The sequence below is a fragment of the Crocuta crocuta genome, unplaced genomic scaffold, assembly GCF_008692635.1.
Source record: "Crocuta crocuta isolate KB4526 unplaced genomic scaffold, BGI_CrCroc_1.0 scaffold20, whole genome shotgun sequence".
Classification (NCBI taxonomy): Eukaryota; Metazoa; Chordata; class Mammalia; order Carnivora; family Hyaenidae; genus Crocuta; species Crocuta crocuta.
Window position 1 is genome coordinate 2,101,651 of NW_027527932.1, and position 14,689 is coordinate 2,116,339.

At 43.4% G+C, this 14,689-nt stretch overlaps 1 protein-coding gene across 1 annotated transcript in view; it reads left to right on the plus strand.

Moving 5' to 3' along the window:
* The first annotated feature begins 453 nt into the window (after positions 1–453).
* Positions 454–14,689, plus strand: part of LOC144221326 (uncharacterized) — a 76,097-nt gene continuing 61,861 nt past the window's right edge. Inside the window, exons 1-2 of the mRNA XM_077751800.1 lie at positions 454–464; positions 5,070–5,146. The gene's annotated coding sequence lies outside the window, so the exon portion shown is untranslated. The remainder of the gene's footprint in view (positions 465–5,069; positions 5,147–14,689) is intronic.

Sequence of the window (14,689 nt, forward strand, 5' to 3'; positions counted from 1 at the left end):
GAAAATACTGCAAGGAACATTCCAGAATTAAACTAAATTAATTTAAATTTAAACCAAATTAAATTAAATTCCAGAATTGGAATTGCGCGCGCGCGGCCGGAGTAGCGTGAGGAAATCTCGCGCGATCTGCGCCTGGCTCCCCGGTTGCCCGCGGGCCGCAGCGCCTGTGTCCCCGCACCCCCTTTATTATTATTATCATTACTATTATTATTGACTTAGCGGCGGTGCCCAGGCCCAGAGCAGTGGCGGAGGCGCGAGGATCGCTGACGAGCCGCGGGGCTCGTTCGGAGAGGACGCGGGCAAGCTTCCGGTTTCGCAAGGAAACAACCGGATGCGGAAGCGCGGGCGGCGAAGGCCTGAGGTGGGAACAGGTCTCCGCGAAGCTGTGGAGACGCGCGGCCCGTGTGTGTTAGCGCCGCGGTAGCCCCTCACTCTGCCCAGCGTGTGAAGGAACTTTATCACGGGTACGAATGGGAACTAACGCTGTGTAGACGGTACCCTCCCGGGTCAGAGTTCCGCTGTGGTCCCTGGGGTCCCCCCTACGGATGGGGGGGGGCTGCCACACCAGGGAGGCCGGGGCCCAGGGACGGAGAGGCCTGGTAACGACCGCGTTCACCCAGGAGTCAGGAGGGGCGCCCGCGGGCTCAGTCGGGTCAGCGGCTGACTTCCGCTCAGGCCACGACCTCGCGGTGTGGGGCGCCCCAGCCCCCCGGCGGGCTCTGGGCCCCCTGCTTCGGACTCTGCGCCTCCTTCCCTTTCTCTGCCCCTCCCCTGCGCACGCCCTGTCTCTCTCAAAAAGTATATAAAAACATTAAAAAAAAATTTTTTTTTCAAAGTCAGACTTGGGCTCAGGTCATGATCTCGCGGTTCGTGGGTTCGAGCCCCGCGTCGGGCTCTGTGCTGACTGCCAGCTCAGAGCCTGGAGCCTGTTTCAGTCTGTGCCTCCCTCTCTCTCTGACCCTCCCCTGCTCGCGCTCGCTCGCTCTCTCTCTCTCTCAAAAATAAACAAAAATAACGAGTCAGGATTCGGAAATGAGAATCTGAGAGGAAGGTCAATGATAAAATAAGCTGATTCTATTTTTTTCATATCTTTTTTCTATAACTCTTATGCCGCCTTTTTGCAACCACAAGAAGGGGCTTAAAGTAGCAGTACTTGTGTGCTGCGGTCTACGCCGAGATACTTCTCTGGGCGGAATGCCCCCCNTCCGGCAGGCCGTGGCCCTCAGCAGCCAGCGCTTTCCCTGTCACAGCATCTGTTACCGGTGTTACGAGCACGGCGTCTAACATCTCTTTTCCCTGCTACACTTTGTGCCCTGGGAGAGAAGGGACGGTTTCGTTTCCGCTCATCTCTGTGTCCCCAACGCCTGGGCGCTTTCTGACGAAAGCATGGCACAGCGTGTATGTGGCTAATGACCCAGTGTGGACGGAGGCCCTTCCAAGCCCTAAAACGTGGACACTGGTGACGGCACGCGCAGAAGCCCCCCCGGTGGGCGGCACAGAAAATGGCAGGCTGCCTCTGCACCCGGCACCTGGGCCCGGTGAGGACAGACTGCTTAATGCCTTGGTGAGCAGAGGTCATGGCTGGTGTGCTCGGCTCTGACGCCACGCTCGTCCAGTCTGAACAGCCTTCTGGCCGTCCTCATGGGAGGAGGCGCCTCATGGGAACCTAGCTTTCAGTCTCCTCTCTCTCAGCTCAGAGGCTTTGTGGAACCATCTAGATCACTTCAACGTTATGGAGAAGTCATGTGACCTCCTCACGCTACCCTCTCCTCCCAACTCTGCCCCTTAGCTCCCTGAGCTTGCGAAAGTTCCTTTATTTCTTTAATCAAATTCTTCTTATCTCTAAAATGAGGACTACATATCCAGTTCATTTGTTTGCTGTGAGGGTTAAATGCGTTAGTGTATGTAGATTATTTAGCACAACACTTGAGACTTCAGAAGATTCCAGTTGACAGTATCAGCCTTGCACCAGTAGCAGAGGCTTCTCAAGGATCTGGCATGAGAAACGCTGTCATCTTTGTGCCCAGACTGGGTGAACCTGATATTCTCTAAGCCTAAATCTGAGCTGGATTTGGCACCGACTGCTGCTAATTGTCCCCCCACCCCTTATCCGTTTCCTCCTTCAGTTCTCCTTCCTTCAGTTAAAGAATTCCCGAGTTTCACTGGGTGCAGTGGCTGCCCAAGTAGGGACTGCGTTCCCTAACGCGTGGCCGGTGGGGTGTGAACAGAAGTCACATGTGCTACTCTACTTGCTCCTTGCAGACTATGGTGAGGTTAGTCAGCTCTAAAAATGGGGCTCAGGGGAACACCCGTGGACACAGAGGGACAAGAGTATAAAAGACATGTGGGTCCCTGGATGATTTCATGGAGCAGAGCCACCAACCCTCAAATTGTCTGCCTCTTCAGGTTGTGATGGGAGGGAGACAAATGTCTTCTGTGGTGTTGGTTTTAGGAGTCTCTGTGTTAAACAGCTTACTGCAGTGTGACTCATACACCAGCCCGGTGAGAAAATCTGAGCATGTGGTTTGGTTGGACTCCAAGCATGAGAAGAGAAAATGGTGGGAGAGAACATGGGAAAGTAATTGGTATATTGAACACTTGTATTTTATTCTTTCTTGTTCCTCCTATACTTTTGTGAGCAAAAGTAGACATCAAATACTAACACATATCAGGTCATTAATACATAAATCAACGAGAAGTCCTTTAATATCCTACGTGTGGAAAATAACCATGATGCACTGCGAGTGTTGTATGAGTTTTTATGATGTACGTGAGAAATCCATGAAAGCAGAGCAGGTGGGACATTTTTCGAGGAGATAGGTGCTCCCCTTGAGCAGCCCAGGCAGTCACCTGGCTGAGATATTCTCTGAGAACTGGGTGTTCTGAGAGAGGTGGCAGTTCTTACTGCCTGAGAGAGAAATACGTCAGGACAGATAGAGGCGGGATAATTGACCTGAATGTGCCAGTTATAATTTTTAGCAGAAGCACACCTCTAAAATAATTCACCTCCAGAGTTAATGGACTGTCAACTGAGGAGAACATGTTTGTGTTCTTGAGTGTGGCTTCCACAGACGGAGTCACTGACTGAGGCAACTGAGAGGCAGTAGAGAGAGAGCCCCTGGAAAGGGCCTGCAGGAAACTCAGAGTGGGGACAGGTCTGGCCTCAAGGTTGATCTTAACAGAAAGAGAATGTCTCTAGCCTGGTTAAATTAATATAGTCTTATGTAGGTTGAAGAGAAATAAGTGTTAGTGACAGAACTGATGTTCTGGAAGCTGTCAAAACCCTGTCCAGAGATGACAGGGAGCTTTGTGACCGAGCCAGCAAGCGACTGTAACTGACGCGTAGGACAGTGTCTGGGCAGGAAAGACAGCTTTAAAGAAGCTGGCTGACTAGAGTCCAGAAGGATAGACTCAACACGAAGCGCTTGCAATTTCCATCTGCACTTGCTCTGTTGACGATTTCTTATTTCAGTAATGAATTTAATACTAACTTTCTTGTCAGTTTTAAAATAATGATTTAACTTAATGGCTGGTAGAAATCTGTTTTCTTATTGGCAGTTTCTTACCACATCAGCTATAACGCAAACCTCGGTTGTCCGGTAACAGCTACCAAATGAATTGGCTCCTGGAACAATCTAGTAGAACTTCAGCCTGGGCTAAAGTGCTGACAGCTTAGTTGAAGAGGTTTCCAGGAAGAATAATTACAAAAGAGGAGGTGGAGGTAAGGAAAAGAAAGAGGAAGAAAAAGAGTATTACATAGGTCAGTGCAACCTTGGGAAGAGAAGGGTAGCCGAGGCAGCGTGCATGCATCCGGGCATTTGAATTGTCCTGTGTCTCCCTCGGGAGGACGGGCCTGTGTGAGGAAGGCCAGTGGGACTCCAGGGAGAGAGCCTGACCTCGCAGGAGATGCGTAGAGCCAAGTCCACATACTGCTGTAAATATGCAGGGAATTTGAAACTAACTCATAGATGCATTTTGGAAGTTAACCTCAACAATGTGAGTCGGCTAAATGAAGTTTACCCCCTATTTTTCACATTTTAAACATCTGCAGTACCCCGTAGTCATGATAATATTTCCAGGTGTGCTGTTCTTATATTAGCATCTATTTGCTTCTACAGGCAGATAGATTTGTAAATAAGGACAAATGATGTTTTTGCTTGCACGTTTGGAGCTTATCCCAAAGTCCTCACAAGAGAAGTAGCAATTGAAAGCACAATATATAGACAAGCATAAGATTTACTAAAAAAAAATCCAAGCTGGAGAGAGTTTAATGCCACGGCATGGGTTATTTGGGCATTTTCTCTGACTGTTAATACTTTTGTAGAGAAGACCTCACCTGAGTCTCATGAGAACGTAGTAGTCAGTATTATTACTATTGCCCAAATCTCCACTGCGTCTTGGAGGCCGGGCTGTGGCCTTGGTGGCTGTGGGTGTGGAGAGGAGCGGTGGCGGGACTAGTGGCCGCAGCAGAAGGTCCACATCTGAGGCAGGTGACACGGAATGGATGAGCCGAGCCCACACTCTTGAGGAATGTTAACATCCACGAATTCAGCTGGAGGTTTTGTAGGGTCCTCGAAACCCGAGGAGGCATCAGGGATGGAGGGCACCCACTGTGCTGAATGGTGAGGGGGGCGCACGGGGGTGGCTCACACAGCGGGGCCCCTCGCCTCTCCCAGACAGATGAGGCTCCTGCATGGGCTCCTCGCACGGTAGGGAGCCAGGCTGCACTGGACATGGACTTTGGCTGCCTCCTCTGTCAGTGTCGCTCTCAGTGTGTTACAGGACGTATTTAAGGTGTTTCCTAGTTCCTGATTTGGAGTTTCTCATTTATTTAACTGTAAGACTTTTGATAAGATAATCACCATTTCTGTATAGTTTAAGTGAAGTATCACTGTAATTTACACCTTCCCTTCTTAGCTTTGGTTTCTTCTGACTTTGGATTGGTCCGTGGATAGGGGTACAGTTGTGTAAAATCTTAAGTTAGTCATGGGTGTGCGAGGTAATCATTGTCATCAGACTGTCCCGTGTTCTCAAGCTTTCATCTTTTATTTAATATCTCTTTTGAACAGGACGCTGAAGCTGCCCGTCACGTTAGATGCTGGAGGCCCGCCGCTCCCCGCCACACCAGTGTTCCCACGGATCCCTGGTAGAACTTACACCCGTTCTGACATTTTTGTGTAATTCACACTAGCTCTTCAGTTCTCTCCTCCTCTCACCAGCCTCTTGTCCTTGGGCTTCTGCGCTTTTCCCACCCGACAGCACTCTGCCTGCAGCCCAGCCCCGCTTCTCCATTGCCAAAATCACTACTGACTCTGAAGGTTCTGTGAAGGTTTTAGGGAAATCAGGAAGGTTTTAGGGAAAATACGGTCATCACAGCTCAGAATAAGGAACAACTTCCAACATCAGAATTGATTTTTCCAAAAATAGTTTATTAACCACTTTCCATCACGGGTCCCCTTTTACTGGCCACAGCTTGCTTATAGGTCTTAAACCGTTTAAATGTTGTTGGCCTCTCTTCATAGCTGGAGAGCTCATCACCCCTCTTTTCCAAGCTTCCAGGGCCCCTGAAACCTTGGAGACGACTCTCCCAAATTCCTGCTCCTTGATCACATAAGTTAGATACATTTCAGGCTCCCCATCTACATAAGTTCCTGGCCTTATCTTTCCTGGGGTTATTCTGTACAAAGGGAGAAATTTCCGGCCTTTAGGACATGTGATACAGAGAGCTGATAAAAGCTTCAGTTCTTCGGCAGAGTTTTTTTTCCCTCACCCGCAGCTGGTTAGTGAAAGGTTGCACTTTGAAATGTATTCCCCCCACTTCGGGAGTGATGATTCATCTTTGTTTCTGCTACCATTGTTTTTCTTTCTGTTATGTGAAAATAAGAAGAAGAAGAATTCTCATCCCTACTCATTTTACTAGCACGAGGCACAGAACTTAGTGCTGTGTATTCATTTATTGCATTGAATCTTCACAAGCATCATGTGAAGTAAGCACTGCTGTCGCTTCCCTGGAGCTGAAGCGCGGAGCTGTGCAGTTCATGCATGTAGGAACCAGCATGGGAGCCAAGCCTGCATGACTGCAAGTCTTTGCTGTGACGTGCTGTGTTGTCTGATATGCTGGGCAGGGGTGGACTGCACTGTACGTTTGTATCAGGCAGGCAGTACTGTCTCCCAGGGTCTTTTCCTGAACTTATGTGTATGTGTGTAAGAGATGACTTATGAATTAAAAACTGTTACAGGGAGAGGGAAAGAAATATGATTAAAGTGAAAATACGGCTTGCCAGCAGAGCAATGAGGATGTAAAGAGTTTGGTTACAGCGTGGCAGGCACCTCCCTCCGTCTATCTGGCCTGCAGGTACTCGGAACGTATAATGAGGCAATTGCTTGTANGCGAAGTGCTTGCAGTGCATAGAGTTACAAAGTAAACTTTGAGTAATGAAAACAGACTTTGTTGCATGAAGTTATCTTTAGCTTTATTTGGAATAGTTTTATTAAAAAACTTTTTTTAAATGTTCATTTATTTTTGAGAGAGAGTGAGATAGAGTGCAAGTAGAGGAGGAGCAGAGAGAGAGGGAGACACAGAATCTGCAGCAGCTCCAGGCTCTGAGCTGTCAGCACAGAGTCCGACGCGGGGCTCGAACCCATGAACCGTGAGATCATGACCTGAGTTGAAGTCGGACGTTTAACTCACTGAGTCATCCAGGTGCCCCTATTTTGAATAGTTTTAAAAGTAATTTGCCAAATTTGCTCTGAATTTTTTATGAGATTTTATTTTATTTAGTCTTTAAAGGTTTATTTATTTATTTTGAGAGAAAGAGACAGAGCTTGCAAGCAAGGGAGGGCAGAAAGAGATAAAAAGAGAGAGGGAGCCAGATAGAGAATCTCAAATAGGCTCCACACTGTCAGCACAGAGCTGGATGTGGGGCTTGAATCCACAAATTGCAAGATCATGATCTGAGCCAAAACCAAGGGTCAGATGCTTAACCAACTTAGCCATCCAAGTGCCCCCTTAAGATTTTATTTTTAAGTAATCTCCACACCCAGCTAGAGCTCGAACTCACAACCCCCAGATCAAGAATTGCATGCTCTACAGACTGAGCCATCCAGGCACCCCTGCTCAGAATACTTTTTGATGTTTGTCTGTATTTTCCCCATTTCTGTCTAGTTTTCAATGATATTTACACTGATCCTTTTGGTAATCGTACTCCCTAAAGTTCTGGGGTGACTTGAAACAAATTAGGAATTTGAGGGGTTGCCATTGTGTAATTGTGTTATGTAAGGCAGAATATAAAAATCTTTCACCGAGTCCTGACACACATTTTAAAAAGCTTATATAAGAAAGATGCTGATGATTGTTCCTGGCAATGCAGATACACTTGATGCCACTGACCTGTATACTTAAAAATGGTTAAAATGGTTAATTTTGTTATATGTGTGCTTCCACAATTAAAAAAAATAATGACGGGGGCGGAGAAGGAGGGAACTAAAGCCCCAATGTTGTCATTGTTATCTTCCCGTTATTCAGAGATTTTTCTTCTGGGAGACCTCCGGGAATGCCCAAGGCTCTGAGCATTGGTGAATCTTGACATCTTAAAACGTCTTGATGTTCTGTTCTCCCCTGTATCCAGCTAAAACAGACCAGATGCACACAAAGTCGCATGAATTCCCGGTAGAAGTATAAGATGAGGGTCATGTTCTCAAAGAGATGACGAAAGGTTGGAGAAATAGTCGGCGAGGTTAGACACACACACATATAGCTAATGTACTATATAAGGCCTTTATAGTAACTGATTAATGTTGATTATTAGGGTTTAGGAGATGGTCAAGGAAGTCAATCCCAGAGTACTAGGACTTTCAGAGAAGAATTCCTGAAAAAGGTGGAACATGAATTGATGCTTGAAAGATAAGGGAGAACAGGTTGCGGCAGAAGTTGTCACAATAAGAGACAAATTCTAATTGTATGTAAGAACAAATGCTTGTTTCTTCCTAATGTGAACTCCATTCTCTTCCTTGAATAATATGATCTGCACCCCTTGATTTATAAGTCATTCAGTAGTAGTACGTTTGTTAGCACTGTGTGCCTTGCAAAATACCCTGACTTTCATCTATGCAGTCGGGTACAGTGCGAACAAAATTGAATCCCGGCACCCCTGGAGCTTACATTCCAATGAGGGAGACTGATGCTACAAAAGGTATATAAATGCATTATAGTGATAACTACAGAAAAAAGTAAATTAGGGGAAAAGATATAGATCCTGGGGAATACTGAAATATGCGGGGCCGAGGAAAGCCTCACTGAGTATGTGGATTGTGAATAAAGATCTGATCACAGTGAGGGGTTACCTGTGGGAGAAGCATTGTGGGCCGGGGGTCCAGCAGCCACAGGTCCTGGTGTGGGATGTTCCAGATGTGGTCAGGGAGCCACAGCAAAGCCCGTGCGGCTGGGGTCGGGAGAAGGGAGAGCACCAGACGATGAGATCCGCGCTTCAGTGGTGAGCCTGACCACACGGGGCCTTCGTGCCATGGCAAAGACGTTACTGAGTTAGGTCATCCTTGCAGGACTTGAGCACAGAAGTCACATGATCTGACTGGGTTTAAAATCTACTCATCTGAAAAGGCGTGAAGGGGAGAAAGTAGTTAGGAGGTTATTGAAGTAGGCTAGAAGGCACTGCTCTTTGGTGAAGATCAGTAAAGGGATGAGAAGTCTTCAAATTCTTGATGTGGTTTGCAGGTGATGCTGATAGAATTTGCTGATAGACCGACCATGTACAGGAAGTGAAGGAACTGAGGAGTTAGAGTTTTTGCCCTGAGTGACTATAAGAGTATAGTTATGTGGAAGATTTTAGGAGGAGTTGTTTTGGGGACAATATCAGGAGCTTGATTCGTACATGTTGACTTTGAGATGCCTAATGGGCATTCACTGGCAATATCCAGTAGACAGTTGATATATAGGTTTGGAATTCAGGGGAAAGGGTCGGGTTCTAGATACACACTTGGGTGTAAGGGTGTATTTAAGGGCATGTGATGAAATAGAGAGTGAAGGTAGATAAAGAGAAGGGGACCAGTGACTTTCCAACATTTTGAGGTTGGGGAGAAACAATTTGAGTGAAAGGAACTTGGAGCATGTGAAAACGGATAAAGCCCGGAGTGTGTGTGGTGTTTGAGCCACTGATGACTTTGCAAAGAGGAGTTTCAGTGACACAGGATGAAAAACCGGATGTGTCTACGAGAAAACGGGAGAGGAGAAGTGCTCTTTCTAGGAGTGCTATTTCTAGGAGTTTTGCTGAAAAGGAAAGAAAGAAAAAAGTAGTGGCTGGAGCAGAGAAGTGAGGTCAGGAGAAAGTTACAAAGATTGTGTGAGAGCAATACCTGCAGGTTTGTATGCTGAATGGAATAATCTAGTAGAACAGGAAAAATTGATAATGTAGAACAGAGTATAATTGCTGGGATAACACCCTTGTAAAGGATGATGGTATTTAAGGAATCGTTATAATAATTTGAAGTAACCTGAGAAAAAGTAGAGTATGTGTACGTACTTGAAGGTAGGCAGGAAGATAAAGTGGCAGTTTGCACATTTACTTCAACACATTTTATGTTATTTGAGTCCTTTATGAACCTCCTTGAAGACAAAGGCTACTACTGCATATTTAAATTATTTTTTTATTTTGAGAGTCAGGGGAGGGGGATGCACAGAGAGAGAGAGAGAGAGAGAACTTTTTTTTAAAACTTTTAATGTTTTATTTATTTCTGAGAGAGAGAGACAGCGTGAGCAGAGGAGGGTCAGAGAGAGAGGGAGACACAGAATCCAAAGCAGGCCCCAGGCTCTGAGCTGTCAGCACAGAGCCCGATGTGGGGCTTGAACCCACGAACCGTGAGATCATGACTCAAGCCAAAGTTGGACGCTTAACCAACTGAGCCACCCAGGCGCCCCAGAGAGAGAGAGAGAATCTTAAGCAGGCTCCATGCCCAGCACAGAGCCCAATTTGGGGCTCCATCCCACCGCTATAAGATCACAACCTGAGCCAAAACCAAGAGTCGGATGCTCAATTGACTGAGCCACCCAGGCGCCCGTTACTATTGCATTTTTGTGTGTGGGCTTATCACTCAACAAATGTGCCTTGAATGAAGGTATGAAAATGAAAAACTCAACATTTATGGCTTTGAATACACATAAATGAAAAACTAGGCTTTAAGCATTGTAAGAAACAAACTAGAACCTAATGTTTTTAGTCTTCCTTCATGAAGGTTAGAAAGTTAGTCTTGGGAACATATAATGCAATTTTTATTCTCAAAAGAAGAGTTTTTATGATTATCACCTAAGAAGATATTAATAAGAAATGAATTTTAAAAATTAGCATCTTTATTGAGATATAATTAATATAACAAAGTTCACTCTTTTAAGTGTACAGTTGAATGTTTTTTAGTGTAGTCACAGAAAATTTCTTGCCGCTAATTCCCGAAAGAAAACTGGATGAAAGAAAGTGCTTATCTACAGCAGTCATTTCTCTCTCCCAAGCCATTGGCAACTACTAGTCTACTCTCTCTTTCTATGGATTTGCATATTCTGGATGTTTCATAAAAATGGAAACATACAACCTGTGGTCTTTGTGCCTGACTTCTTTCACTTAGCACGTTTCCAGAGTTCATTTGCATTGTAGCATGTATCAAAACTTCATTTTTTTTTATGGTCAAATAATATTCCATCATATGGATATACCATGTTTCGTTTATCCATTCATCAGCTGGTGGACATTTGGATTGCTTCTATTTTTTGGCTGTCATTGGTAGTGTTGCTATGAACATTTATGTACGAGTTTTTTTTTTTTTAATGTTGTTTTAAAGTTCATTTATTTTGAGAGAGGGCAGAGGGGCAGAGAGAGATAGAGAGAGAATCTCAAGCAGGCTCCCTGCTAACATCACAGAGCCCACTGTGGGGCTCAGACTCACAAACTGTGAGATCATGACCTGAGCTGAAATCAAGAGTCAGACACTTAAACAACTGAGCCACCCAGGAACCCCCTATATACAAGATTTTGGGTGGACATATGTTTTAAATTCTCAGCCTGTTACTGCATCAAACCAAATTTCATAATCTATTCTAAATATTATTAGCTCAGAAGTTCAAATATGATCAGTTTAAATCATACACATTAGGTATGGATGAGCCTCTTTTCATAATCCATCCCAGGGCAAATTTTTAATCTGTGGACCTATAAAACGAGAAACCAAATTATCTACACACAAATACGGTGGTGGGACAAGCATAGCCTAACAGTTACAGACATTCCTGTACGAAAAAGGGAGGAAATGAAGTGAAAAAAGGAGACACTGGTCCCAAGCAACTTTTCTAGCAGGGAAACTTCATGAGGTTTCAAGGTCTGGGAATAATTCTCTGTACATCTTGGCTCTACCCTCTGGCCACTCAATTCCAACCTCAGAATTATCCTTACTTTTTTGTGAAAGGTAGCTCATCTTTGCAATTGGACAGTTTTATCAGCCTGATTCCTGCCTGTAGAATTTTGGGTGTCTAACAGCCTTCTTTCATTTTGTGCCCTTGCTGTGCTTTTGGGTCCAAGCTGGTAGTGTTTCTGCTCACATTTAAAATTCTCAGGAACCTTGTGGCTCTTCTCTGCATGTCACGGGTTCTTCCCTTCATTGGTGAGATCTGCCAAGATATTTCTGAGATGATCCCATCTTTAATTTTGGTCTCTGCTGAGACAGCTAAAGACCTGAAGTTTATGAGTCACAAACGAAATCTTTTCAAATAGCCTTGTCCTGATACGTGACTGAATATTCTGACCTTTTGATTGAGCTGAGGTATTAGCAAAAGTTTATATAGCCACACACTCCGCTTTTTCTCTCCTACTGGTACATCCCTTACATTTTAGCATCTTTGCATCGGGAAAAGCTGAGAATTCCTCAGACCATCATGTCCCGGTTCCTTTTTGCTTAGTCCTTTCTCTCCTCTTTCTTGGAACAGTCTGTCAGCATGATTCAGTTACTCTAAGGTGATGCATGTTTTCCATTCGATGCTTCCTCACTTCCTTCTGAGGCTTTCACTAGCAGAGGTGTTAATATCCACATTTTCGCTACCGGTTTGTTCAAAGCAATGTAGGCTTTTCTTATCCTGCGGCTCAGAAACTTTTCAACCTCTGCCGGTTGCCCATTTCAAAAGTGACTGGCACATGTTTAGGCTTTTGTGGCATCAGTACCCGACTCTTGTTGCCATCACCTACATGAGCTTTCCATGGCTGCTGCAAAAACTTAACCGTGGTGTAAAGCAATACAAACCCATTATCTTGCAAACTTATTTATTTTTTTTTAAAGTTTTTTTTTTTTAATGTTTTTTATTTATTTCTAGGAGAGAGAGAGAGAGACAGCGTGAGCAGGGGAGGGCCAGAGAGAGAGGGAGTCACAGACTGAAACAGGCTCCAGGCTCTGGGCTGGCAGTCAGCACAGAGCCCGACGCGGGGCTCGAACCCACGAACCGCGAGGTCATGACCTGAGCCGGAGTCGGACGCTCAACCGACTAAGCCACCCAGGCGCCCCTCTTGCAAACTTATTTAAAGTCTGACACAGATCTCGTCAGGCCAAGATCAAGGTGCCAGCACGGCCAGCGAAGTTTATGAGAGAATATAGTTGCCTGCTTTTCCTAGTTTCTAGAGACTACCTGTGCTCCTTGGTGTTTGGCCTCCCCTTTCCATCTTCAGAGCCAGAAATAGGTGTTCAAATCCTCACACCGCATCCTCTGACATCTGCCTTTAGTTCTCTTTTCCACTTTAGGGACCCTTGTGATTAAATTGGGTCTACCCAGGTCTAGGATAAGTTCCCTATTTTAAGGTAATTTTGTTAGAAACCGTAATTCTTTGTGCAACCTTAAATCTCCTTTGCCATGTAACCTGACATATTCACAGGTTTAGGGGATTAGGACGTGGGCATTCTTAGGGTGCCGTTGTAACTACCAGGCTCATATAGTCTCTTTATTTGCTGTAGTTGTGTTCAGATTTTCTATTATTATTATCACTTCTTACTGCTTTTTTTTTTGGAGTTAATTTTGGTAGTTGTGTCTTGGTAGGAATTTTTCTGTTGCATCTAGGTTGTCTAATTTATTGGCATAATTTGTCATACTATCCCTTATCATTGTTTTTATTTCTGTGAGTTTGATAGTGATATAATTTACTTTCATTCCTGGCTTTAGCAATTTGAATCTTTTTCTTCCTTTTTTTTTTTTTTTTTGGCTTTATCTGTGTATCTAAAGTTTTGCCAATTGAAAACAATCTTTTCAAAGAGGCAACTTTTGATTTTGTTGCTTTTCTGTATTGTTTTTCCACTTTCTGTTCTATTTCTACTCTTGTCTTTATCATTTCCTATCTCTTGCTTAAAGTTTAATATTTCCTATCTCTTGCTTAAAAGTTTATCATTTCCTATCTCTTGCTTAAAGTTTAATATCACTACAACTAGAGAAAGAAAAACAAAATAGTTTCTTAAAGTGAAAGGTTAGATTGCTAGTTTAAGATCATTTTCCTTTTTCAACATAGAGGTTTATAGCTATAAATTTCCCTCTAACTATTGCCTTAGCCATATTCATAAGTTTTGGTAGGTTATATTTTGTTTTCAGTATTTAAAATGTTTTCCAATTTCCTTTGTAATTTCTTCTTTGACCCATTTGGCTATTTAGGAGTATGTTTAATTTCCACATATTTGTGAATTTCCTAAATTTCTTTCTGTTAATGATTTTGAATTTTATTCCATTGTGATCAGAGGATGTACTTGGTATGATTTCAGTCTATTTACATTTTTTGAGACTTGTCTTATGATCTAATACATGGATTAGCTTTGAAGTTTCATGTACACTTGAGAAGAATGTGTATTCTACTATTATTAGATGGTGTGTTTTATAGGTGTGTATTTTAGTTGGGTTACAGTATTGCTCAAGACTTTGGTTTCCTTGTTGATCTTCTATTGCTTGTTCTATCCATTATTGAAAGTAGAATATTGTATTCTCCAACTATTATTGTTTAATTTTCTTTTTCTTTTTCTAGTTATGCCCATATTTTCTTTGTGGGTTTGGGGCTTTGTTATTAGGTATATATATTTACAATTGTTTTGTCTTCCTAACAGATTAATCTTTTTATCATTATAAGATGTTCTTCTTTCACCCTTGTAACAATTTTTGTCTTAAAGCCTATTTTGTCCTGATACATACATAGTTAGCTCTCTTTACTGTTTGCCTGATATATCATTTACTTTTTACTTATTTGTGTCTTATTTGTTACTCATCTGTATCCAGAATGAGTCTCTTGGAGACAGCATATAATCAGATTATTTAAAAAATTCATTCTGCCAATTTCTGTTTTGTTTTTTTTTTATTGTAATGGTTAGGCCATTACATTTGATGTAATTAGCAGTAAGGTAGGATTTATGTCTGACATTTTGCTATTTGTTTTCTGTGTATTCTGTTGTGTTAAGTAGACATTTCCTAGCATGCCATTTTAATTCTGTTACTGTTTTTTCACTATATGCTTTTGAGTTATTTTGGTAATGGTTGTCATAAGAATTACAATTAACATCTTAATTTAAAACAGTTCTAGTTAGATTAATACCAACCTAATACTTAGAGTATATAAAAATTTTGCTCCAGGATAGCCCTATTCCCAACCTTCCTTCTTTGTACAATTCTTGTTATACA